Raw genomic sequence first — 12174 nt, 5'->3', positions numbered from 1 at the left:
TTAAACATCATTGTACAATAGTGTATTTAAATTTGGAGAGTTGGTGTTTGGATATTGGCTTCGGCCGTTAGAAACTTAGAATATAACTCGGTGGTAGATCTTGGAGTGAAAATAAGATAGACAAATAAATATAATACTCGTATTAAAGTTTATCCAAATCCTAATAACACTCGAAATCTATCCATATATAATTTTATATATATGGAAAACTTTGCTTGTCCCATAATATAAAGGCCAAAATCAGAGTCTCTCAAATCACTAAATTAAACTCTCAATCTTTGTAATGGATGAAAGTGTGGAAAGCAACGTTGTTGATGAGGTGGTGAGGCAAATGCAAGAAACTCTGGTTGATATGAAGATGACGATAAGGCGGCTTGAGGCGATCTACGACTATCTCTCCGACTCCCTTGCAACGTTGAATCGGGCATTGCTGGCTGTCTCCGAAGTTGAAGACGGAATTCTCTCTCAATTCGAGACGCGTCACTACAACAATGGCGCGATTAGTGAAGTTGATAGAGAAACGGATAACTGCTGCGTATGTCTTGAGCGTCTGCACTGCGGCCTCGTTGCGACTTTACATTGTCGCCACGAGTTTCACGGGGGCTTCATACAGAGGTGGCTCCGCCGTGGCCACAATTTCTGCCCCCCTTTGCAAAGCTAGGGTCTCTCCTGTGACCTAATTTCATGTTATATTGCTTACATTGTATTCAATTCAAATTCAGAGAGTTAGGGTTTGGACCAATTGTACATTAAAAATGCCACTTATTATTTTTAGAAGCGATTTCTACTTTTACTTTATACTCTTTTCCTATAGATTGAAATCCCGATGTACAAACACAGCAAGTTAGTATGCTTTGAATCTCTAGACGACGTATGCTATGTTGCTGTATTAATTGGACTTAAATTGACATATAAGGGCTACCCCGTCTTGTGTGCCTATATTGGACCGTGCACGTCTTGTGTGGCATATTAAAGTTAATAATAATTTATATTTTATTTTTTCCCCTTTATTTTAGGATTCTGGATACTTAACATAAATACCATTACAAATAATAAAAAAACTTTCTCCTTTTCTTTTATTTTAACTTTCTACTCTCAATGATATTCTTTAAAAATTTAAAATAATTTCATAAGAAAATGAATAAATTATTAACAATATTCATGTACATAAAAGAAATAAAGTTAATTAAAAATTTAATTTTAAGTATATGATAATGGGTCATGTTAAATTGCATGAAGTACTCAAATCCAAAACTAAGACCAATCTTACACACTAGACCTTAAATTTATTAGTACTATATTTATAAACTCATGGTGGTAAAGATTTATAATAATAATAAATTTATTATATTTGTAGAGTATTTTAATTTAAGTAAAAAAAATATTTATCAATAAATAGATTTATCATTTAATGTTTAGGATTATATGAATTTTTATATTTTATATGTATATACTATTGTATTGAGTCATATTAACCACAAATCTACTATTAAAGACTGAACTAGAGACCAAATTAGGGGCATTCCTTTTTTTAATCTTGTGGTTAGGATTAATATACAATTAATTTAATATTTTATTTAATAAAAAAAATTTAATTTTATTTAATTTTTTTAATTTTTTTTTTATTCGATAAAATCTTGCTGGAGTAAATAATGAACTATATTCACTACATAATGAACTAAATAATGAACTAAATGAAGTATGTTATGAACTTATTACTTCATTCAGTCGTGCTATTTCTTCATTCCGTTAGTTTATTACTTCATTTATTTATGCTATTACTTCATTCTATTAGTTTATTACTTCATTCAGTCATGTTATTACTTTATTCTGTTAGTTTATTACTTCATTCAGTCATGTTATTACTTTATTTTGTTAGTTTATTACTTCATTCAGTCATGTTATTACTTCATTCTATTAGTTTAATACAGAGTACTTCATTCCGTTAGTTTATTACGTCATTCAGTCATGCTATTAATTCATTCCGTTAGTTTATTACTTCATTCAGTTATGTTATTACTTCATTTCATTAGTTTATTACTTCATAATGTGTTATGACATAATTATCTTTCAGTTGAAGTAAATTCAGTATATAATGAATGTGAAAAATTAATTCATAACATACATTCATTTAGTTCATTATGTTGTGAATATAGTTCATTATTTACTTCAGCAAGTTTTTATCGAATAAAAAAAATTAAAAAAAATTAAAAAAAATTAAAATTAAAATAAAATTAAATAAAAAAACATTTTTATTTAATAAAATACTAAATTATTTGTAAATTAATCAGAACCATAAGATTAAGAAAAATGAGTGGCCCAAATTTGGTCTCTAGTTCGATCTTTAAGAAAGGTTAGACATTGATCACAGCTCCTACTGTATTATTTTAAATATTACGCGAAATTTTATATCAGTTTTTTTAATTCAAATAAAGTATACTTCACTTCGCATGGTACATTATTTAAATCTTCGACAATCCTTTTGTCCAAATCGAATTCTAAAGTCCTAATAATTAGACTAAAATTCTATCCGTTTTATATATGGAAAACTTTGCTTCTCCCATTATATAAAGGCCAAAATCAAAGTCTTTCAAATCACTAAATTCCATTCTTTCGCAAACTCTCAATCTTTGTAATGGATGAAAGTGCTGCTGAAGAGCTGGAGATGCGAATGATACTGGAGACGATCGTCAACGACTACCTTGCGACGATGTATCGGCGGGAATGGCTGGTTATCAGCGAAGACGGAGATGACATTCTCTCTCTATTCGAGACGCGTCAATACAACAATACCGACGACGTTGAGGATGGAGACGAGACGGATAATTGTTGCATATGTCTCGAGCGTCTGCACCGTGGGCTCGTTGCGACTTTGCATTGTCGCCACGAGTTTCACGGGGGCTGCATAGGGAGGTGGCTCCGCGGTGGCCGGAATTTCTGCCCTCTCTGCAAAGCTAGGGCTATCAATTCAAGTGACCTAATTTCATAGTAGTACTATTTTTTTTTTCTCCATTGGATACATAAAATATGAGTAACAAATTGTTGAAAAGGATACTATTTCCATTCATTCTAGTTTTAATATTTTGTCAATTGTCATTGTTTATACTTAATACATGTATACAATGTGTTGATTGATTATTGAGAGGAGTGGTGTGGCTACTTATTTGGGTGAAAAACAAGTCACGCTATATTCAGAATAAATTATCAAAAAAACTAGGATGTGTCACGGAACAAACAATTTTGTTCAATTCGTCGGCGATGATGTTTTCTTTATGAATTAACAACATAATTGTTTAACTTGCCAGCAAGGGCGTCAATGCATGACTAGTAATTGAGTCAAATCCAAATTTTGAATGATTTTTAAAGTTACGGAACAAATTAAACTAGTTATACCGCAATTTGCCCTTAGGGAGATTTGGCTCGTTAACTGCTTTTTACACTCGAAAAATTCTTTAATGGAGTAAATGATTTGTATATAAACTACTACTCTTTCAGTCCGTTCCTAAAAATTTGTCAACTATTTTACTTTTATCATTTTTTTTAGTAGATCCTACATTCCGCTAACTCATTTTCACTCACATTTTATTTTAAAATTAATATATAAAAATAGGATACACATGCTACTAACTTTTTCAACCCACTTTTGATTACATTTTTTAAAATCGTGCCGAGTCAAATGGTATCAAATTATTAGGTCGAAGGGAGTAGTACTTAACATGGCTTTTTAAATCTTGAACAAGAGTCCAAAATTAACACTATAAATGAAACTTTTCTTCTACAAGTAGAGCTTATTTAAATCTTGAAAGTCTCCATTTTATATCCTATTATTCACGTGCTCCACTATTCTACTATTCAATTAAAAACTATAAAACTTCATTTAAAAACCCGATTAATAGTAAAACATCATTAAATAATCCGAAAATGGCATTACAAATTCCTAAAATTTTAAAACTTACATAATTTAAATCCTAAATATTTTAGAGTACATAATTTTAATCCTTAATATTAAAAATCACATGAAAAATTACTACATTATTTCAAATCATACTTAAAAAAATTACTCTTCCGGCGGTGGGAGCATGTTCAAACGAGACATGAGGAGTGCAATTGTTTGTTGATGTGTCGCTCGTTCGGACGGCAACATAAGAGAAGTGTTTGCCGTTGTAGCGACGTGCAACATTCCAAATAAAATAGTTGTTAAAGAATCATGGGTCTTTTGGTTTGGCCTGTCTCGTCCCCTTCCTCTCAATTGGTTTGGCTCGTCTCGTCCCCTTCCTCTAGATATACTTGAATTGAGAAAAATGTTTGAAAGATAGTTTGAAGAGTGTTTGATGAGTTGTAATGACGGGTCACAATGTATAAGTTGTAAATAAATTGATGTACGAATATGAGTAATGAGTTGAAAAACTTTTCATAAATGAAAATATCCATATTTTTATGAGTACACATATTTTTATAGGACGATGGGAGTAATATGTTATTCTTATTATTATTTTATTTCGCCACCTTCATTTTAGGAATTTAGAGCCATTAGATACATCTGTTGTAAATTTATTATATTTATAAGCTCATGGTGGTAAAGATTTATAATAATAATGATAAACTTATTTTATTTGTTGGGATTTTGAGTTTAAGTAATAAATGGAGTATTATTAATCAGTAAATATCTTTATTACTATATCTTATGTTGTTGATTATATGTAACTTTTATATGTAACTTTTTCAATATATCAAATTATATTTATTTGTATTGTTAACGTAGTTTTTAATGTGCATATAATTATTAGTTTTAAACCTAGTACTATTATTTTAAATACTATGCGAAATTTTATATCAGTTTTATTAATTAAAAAAAAAGTATACTCCACGTCGCACGGCCATGTAACACAATATTTAAATCTTCAACAATCCTTTTTCCAAATCGAATTCTAAAGTCGTAATAACACTCGAAATCTATCCATATATATGGAAAACTTTGAGTTAATATAAAGGCCAAAATCTAATGAATATAATTACACTAAAATTCTACCCGTTTTATATATGGAAAACTTTCCTTGTCCCATATATAAAGGCCAATAAATCAAAGTCTCTGATTAAATTTCATTCTTTCGTAAACTGTGAATCTCTGTGATGGATGAAAGTGTGGAAAGCAACGTTGTTGATGAGATGGAGAGGCGAATACGGCGGCTGGAGGCGATCGCCGCCGTCTACCTTGCGAGGTTGCCGCCCAGAGACGAAGGCGGAGGCGGAGACGAGGTTCTCTCTCAATTCGAGACGCGTCATTACAGCAACCGCGACGTTGTTGATGATGGACAAGATGACTGCTGCATATGTCTCGAACATCTCCACCGTGGACTCGTTGCAACGCTGCATTGCCGCCACGAGTTTCACGGGGGCTGCATAGGGAGGTGGCTAGCCCTAAACCCTAATTTCTGCCGCCACCAGCTTTAATTCATTATTTTATACAAATATATAAAGTGTTCAGTGATTATTGAGAGATGTGGTGTTGCTACTTATTATTTGAGTGAAAAGCAAAACAGATTATACATAGAATAAATTGTCTAAACAAGAAATATTTTGTCAAATTCTGGTTTTGTCCCAACTTTACAAATTAGCTAGAAAAATCATAGACCAAGCGATATCGTTTAACTCATCCGCGATAAAAAAATTCTTACTGAACAAACAACATTGTTAAACCTGTTTGCGATGAAGCCTATCCATATTTTCGTCGCGGGATGCTTGAGACAAATCCAAACTTTGCCTATTTTGGAAATTGTGGCCGGAAAAACACGCAATTTAGCCATATGGATTTATTTTTATTTATTTGCAATTGAAGTTTCTATTCTTGATCATACAAGTTTCTTTAGACTGTATCAAAAAAATTATGGGTGTGTGAGGACGCAGGCAACATACTTTTGACTTCACTTTTGTCAAATCAAATTTTCTAGCATTAACTAAATATACAATTAATCTTAATTGGATGTACAAAAAAAAAATCTTAATAGGATTTTCGGTTATACTATAAGATTTTTAAAATTGTGATCGGACAGCCTAAACCGCAAAGCCAGTTCTCATCCAGTATGATGACCACGGTTCCGGTTCCAAACCATTATTTGCCGGTCCAATCCCAGGCTAAAACCAGAGATTCCGATTTAACCATGCAACACTAATCTTTATTATTAGCAACAAAAATGGGATATAAATGGCAAGCCTTCAATAGTTGAATTGGGCTCATATTGAGACTTTGTATTAGTGTTTTGGGCTCCACCTTTTTATAAGAATGTGTTTGGGCCCACATGCACTACTAGGTTATCATCAATTTTAACTATACAACGTTGTTGGACTTTCAACTTTTATCTTTGTGTGCTGGTGAAATTTTGTTTTTATTTTATTTCAATATTTATGTCACTTCCTCCACTCTTTTTCCAGATTTATGCAATTCACAAAAAAGTGTATGTATTAGAGCATCCGCAATGGTCGGCTAGCGACCGGCTAGCCGATTCGTCGCGCTGGCCGATCGGCTAGCCGAACCATTGCAATCGGCCAGCGCAAAATCGGCGAGCGGATCGGCGTGGGCTCGCCGATCGCTCGTCGCTGGCCGAAACGCTAGCCGATCGGCTAGCCGCCATTGTGGAGGCCCGATCGGCCAGCGCCGATTTTCAGATTTTTTTTTTTTTAAATCATATATAAACACGATTTTCGTTTCATTTTCATTTGCACCACTTGTTTTAACGAGTTTTCTCTCTCTCTAACTTTCTGTTCAAGAGCATCATCGAGTGATGGATCACAACAACGAGTCCAGTCCGGCGACGAGCGGCTCTCAGACTCCCACAGTACCCGTGGGATCTGGATGGGGGCAGATGGGCCCGGGATTTAACATCCCTTGGAATCAGATGATGGGGATGATGGCTGGTGCGCCGGGGGGGCGATGGGGGGGGAAACAGGGGGGTATACCGGGGGGTATGCCGTGGGGGATGTCGGGCGGCGGGCAGGGGAGCGGCGGGCAGTCAGCGCCCGGGTGGGGGGGTATGCCCCAGATGCAGCAGCAGATGATGCTGCAGCAGATGATGGGGATGATGTGGCGGGGGGGGATGTCGGGGGGGATGCTGTTGGAACCGGCAGCGGAAGCGGGTGCATAAATAACAATCACATAATAATCAGATCTATTTAGCAGATTATTTAGACAAAAGCTATTCGCGTAATTATCACATGTATCATGCTCATAACTTGAATTAATCATGCTTTAAGAATATTGAAAACCTAAAACATGCTTTTCTACGGAGCAGGAAAAATACCTAATTAATTCTCCAAAGAATTGAAGATGGCTAGCTTCTTCTCCACGTGATGCTTTGAGTACTAAACCACAAATCTTCTCTCTGGTTCCCGAACTGTATCCCAATATCAGTGTGGGCTGATCTTACTAGAATACTAGGACTTAAATAAAGAAGACAGAAGAAATCCTTTTTGGAATAGGAGAGGAATTCGAAAATCTCTACAGCTTGGAGCTATAATTTTCGAAAATTACACTAATCTGAATTGTGTTATTTCTGTCTCCTTTATTCTCCTATTTATATTAAGTTCCTTTTGGGCCCAGACAGGGATCTATGGAAGGCTTTGGATATGGGCTCATCCAATTTACTTTTTACTAATTAAATTGAACCCACAATTTAATATAAGTTATAATTGGAATATTACGAGCAGCCACTACAGAAGTAATATTGAACTCTCCCCATCCAAATCCGAAATTATAAGTAATCCGGGTTTCCGTTTATCTTTCATTTCCCGTGCTTAAGATTAATATGTCCATTAATTAATTAATGTCTGCTATTGACTTAATTAATTAACTTCTTATTAATTCCAAGAGTGGACTTAGCATGAAACACTTATTTATTATTCATAGAGTAATCATACTCCAACTAGCTAGGTTCCGAATAATAAAACTTCGTTTCGCGCTCCTCTTGAGGACATTATCAAACGAGACTCACCTCGTGCACGATTCAATATAATAGCAATCCTAGCACCGCTAGATATCGATCACCACTGCCCAATATATCAGGATAATTGGGCTACGAAAAACCCGCACCATTTGATAAGTCAAAGCAATGCATAATCAATACCGTATGCTCAATGCTAACCTACATTGATTAAGAAATAAATATTTATCAAGACCTCGCCTTTCAGTAGATAGCCCAAGGCAAGTCTTGCTGTTAGATCCGTTCAGTGCTATACCACACCAATGTCATCTTATTTCAGTAAGGCTTAGAAATATACGGACTGACATTGCAACCTTTCTCGATGGGTAGTCTAATTCCATCTAGGTTGTGAAATTCATATTTTTCTTTGTTTAGAACTGACCGTATTACCTTAAAGTGGACGACGCCCACAACCGGTCTACTAAAACAAAGACTTAGACTTTGTTAAGTTAACTTATACATTTAAACATGCATTAACATCCATTAAATGTAAAACATAACAACATTATGACAAAAATAATCTGTTTTATTCATTGGAAAATAAAATAAGAGTTTTACAGTATTCAATCACTCGAAACGTGATTTCTAGTATACAAACTCTAACAATCTCCCACTTATACTCAAAACACTTTCGAGTATACAAAATGTGCTAACGTCTAAATCTCCCACTTATACTGAAAGCGGATTGAGGTCTTGAATTAGTCGAACTCCCATTCCTTCAACATGGCATTCATACGGCTTTACCGCTAACGCCTTCGTGAAAGGATCTGCCAGGTTGTTTTCTGACTCAATCTTGACCACTTGTATGTCTCCTCTCTGCACTATATCTCGAATGATATGATACTTCCTCTCTATGTGCTTGCTCGCCTTATGAGCCCGTGGTTCCCTCGAATTTGCCACAGCACCAGAGTTATCACAATAAACGGTGATGCGCTTGGGCATATTCGTAACCACACCTAAGTCCAGAAGGAAGTTCTTAAGCCATACAGCCTCCTTTGCAGCCTCCGAAGCGGCTACATACTCGGCTTCCATGGTAGAGTCTGCAATGCATTTCTGCTTTACACTCTTCCAAACTATAGCTCCACCTCCTAAGGTAAACACATATCCGGAAGTTGATTTTCTCGAATCCAGATCAGCCTGAAAGTCTGAATCTGTATATCCTAAAGGACAGAGCTCGGCTGCATTGTAAACTAGAACATAGTCCTTAGTCCGATTAAGGTACTTGAGTATGTTCTTTACGGCAGTCCAATGTCCTTGGCCGGGATTTGATTGATATCTTGCTACCATGCCAACAGCAAAGCAGATATCGGGTCTAGTACAAAGCATAGCATACATGAGACTACCAACTGCCGAGGCATATGGTATTCTTCTCATCTCTGCTATCTCAGATGCTGTCTTAGGACACATCTCTTGAGACAACTGGATGCCATGTCTAAAAGGTAGGAAACCTTTCTTGGCATCTTGCATGCTAAAGCGTCTAAGTACCGTTTCGATGTAAGATTCTTGGGATAAGCACAACATTTTCTTACCTCGGTTCCTAAGAACCTTGATACCGAGAATGTGTCCCGCATCACCCATATCTTTCATCTCGAACTGGCTGGACAACCAAGTTCGCACTGATGACAACATCTTTTTATTGTTTCCAATTAGAAGAATGTCATCTACATACAAAACTAAGAACACAACATTTCCTTTTTCAACCTTCTTATACACGCAGCTTTCATTAGGGCATTTTTCGAATCCAAACTTTTGAACAGTTTGATCGAAACACTGGTTCCATGATCTAGATGCTTGCTTGAGACCATAAATGGCCTTCTTAAGCTTCCAAACCATGTGTTCCTTGCCCTTCACTACATAGCCTTCGGGTTGTTCCATGTAGATGGTCTCCTCAAGACTCCCGTTTAGAAACGCAGTCTTAACGTCCATCTGCCATACTTCCCAATCCATGTAAGCTGCTATAGACAAAAGTATACGGATCGATTTGAGCATGGCCACTGGGGAGAAGGTCTCATCGTAATCGATACCTTCCTTTTGGGTATACCCCTTAGCCACTAGTCTTGCCTTGAAGACTTTAACTCGTCCATCGGGTCCACGTTTACGTTTGTATATCCACTTGCTCCCAATGGCAGTACAGCCTTCGGGTAGGACAGACAAATCGTAGACGTCTTTGTCTAACATAGATTGTAGTTCCGAATCCATTGCTTTCACCCATTCGCAATGATCGACATCAGCCTGCGCCTCTGCAAAATTCCAGGGATGCAGTACATTGCTGTCCGAGGAGTGATCCATACACTCACCCAAACCAATGTATCTATCGGGCTCATGAGAGACCCTCCCACTGCGGCGCGGCACTACAATATCTGGAGTATTAGTTGAAGTTTCTGGAATTGTTGTTACACTTGGTAATTGTTCTTGGTTAATGGAAGTTGAAACTTGAGTTAGCTCTTCTAGAGCAATCTCACTGCTGGACTTATGATTCATTACATAGTCTTCCTCTAAGAATGTGGCATGAGTGCTCACAATCACTTTCTGATCTCTGAGACTATAGAATTCATAAGCTTTCGTTCCTCTAGGGTATCCTATAAACACGCAAACCTCAGTCCTAGATTCCAGCTTAGTTGGATCCTTTTCCAATACATGAGCCGGACACCCCCATACTCTGAGATGTTCTAGATTGGGCTTACGCCCATTCCACAACTCATATGGGGTAGTAGGAACAGATTTAGAAGGTAAGACGTCTAAGAGATAGTTTGCAGAAAGCAAAGCATGACCCCAAAACGAAACAGGTAACCGTGCATAACTCATCATCGATCTGACCATATTTAATAAGGTCCTATTCCTTCTTTCAGCCACGCCATTCTGCTGGGGTGTGCCCGGCGCAGTCGTTTGGGATTCAATCCCAGCTACCGATAAATAGTCCAAAAACTCGGCACTTAGGTATTCGCCTCCGCGATCAGATCGCAGGCATTTGATACTCTTACCATGTTGCGTCTCTACTTTAGCCTTAAACTCCTTGAACTTGTCAAAAGTTTCAGACTTGTAGCGCATCAAATAGATGTATCCGATTTTCGAGTAGTCATCTGTAAAGGTGACGAAATATCGAAAACCGCCCCTTGCCTCGGTTGACATTGGTCCACACACATCAGTATGAATGAGCTCAAGTACTTCTTTGGCCCTATTCCCCTTTGATCTAAAAGATCTCTTAGTCATCTTGCCTTCGAGACAGGACTCACACTTCGAAAACGGTTCCTTCTCAAGACCTTTAATAAGATCTTGATCAACCATCGCATGAATCCTTCTTTCGTTGGCATGACCAAGTCTAAGGTGCCATAAGTACGTTTCATTCATTGAAGTTGAAGGTTCTTTTCTTTTCTTAGAAATTTTCGATGTAGCATTGAGTTCTGATTTACGTTGATTAAATTGTGTAGAAGTGATCGTGTACAGATTGTTTTCCATGATACCGCGACAGATATAAGAACCATCTTTCTTAATAACGCAATTGTCATTAAAAGAAATCGAATATCCATCATAAGACAATTTAGAAACTGAAATTAAATTTCTTCTAAAAGAGGGTATCAACAAAACATTCTTCAAAATCAAAAATCTATCACTAGAAAAACGTAAATAAACGTCTCCCACTGCAACGGCCGCCACTTTCGTAGCGTCGCCCAGCTGGACCTCTATCTCACGATCATGTAGCCGTCTTGTCACCTGCATCAAGTCAGGATCAAAACATATATGATCAGTTGCTCCAGTATCAATAACCCAAGTATGAGTAGATGTCAAAGCCAAACATGACTCGACTACTAGAGCATGGTGCATACCTGTAGCCTTGCCCTTTTTAGGACAATCTGGCTTCCAATGACCTTTCTCTCCACACTTGAAGCATTTTCCAGTTTGCTTCTTGTCACCCCGCTGTTTCTTCTTTCCCTTAGCATTGTTGACTGCTACTTGGTTCGGTGCCTTTTTCTTTCCTCTTCTAGCCTTAGAGCCAGAGGAATTAGGCGCGATACTCATCATAGCTACTTTAGCTTGAACCATAAGGTCCTCCGCCGACTGAAGTTCAGTCAGCAACTCTGCTAAAGTATAATTCCGTTTGTTCATCTCAAAGTTGAGCTTGAACTGCTGGAAGCTAGGGGGAAGACTCTGAAGGATTATAGTAACCTGGGACTCGGGATCGATCGTCCCTCCCAATACCTCA

Source organism: Salvia hispanica, chromosome 3 (genome assembly GCF_029641045.1).
Source record: "Salvia hispanica isolate PSC_SH4W2 chromosome 3, Shi_PSC_v1, whole genome shotgun sequence".
Taxonomy (NCBI): domain Eukaryota; kingdom Viridiplantae; phylum Streptophyta; class Magnoliopsida; order Lamiales; family Lamiaceae; genus Salvia; species Salvia hispanica.
Note: the sequence above shows the minus strand (reverse complement) of the source record.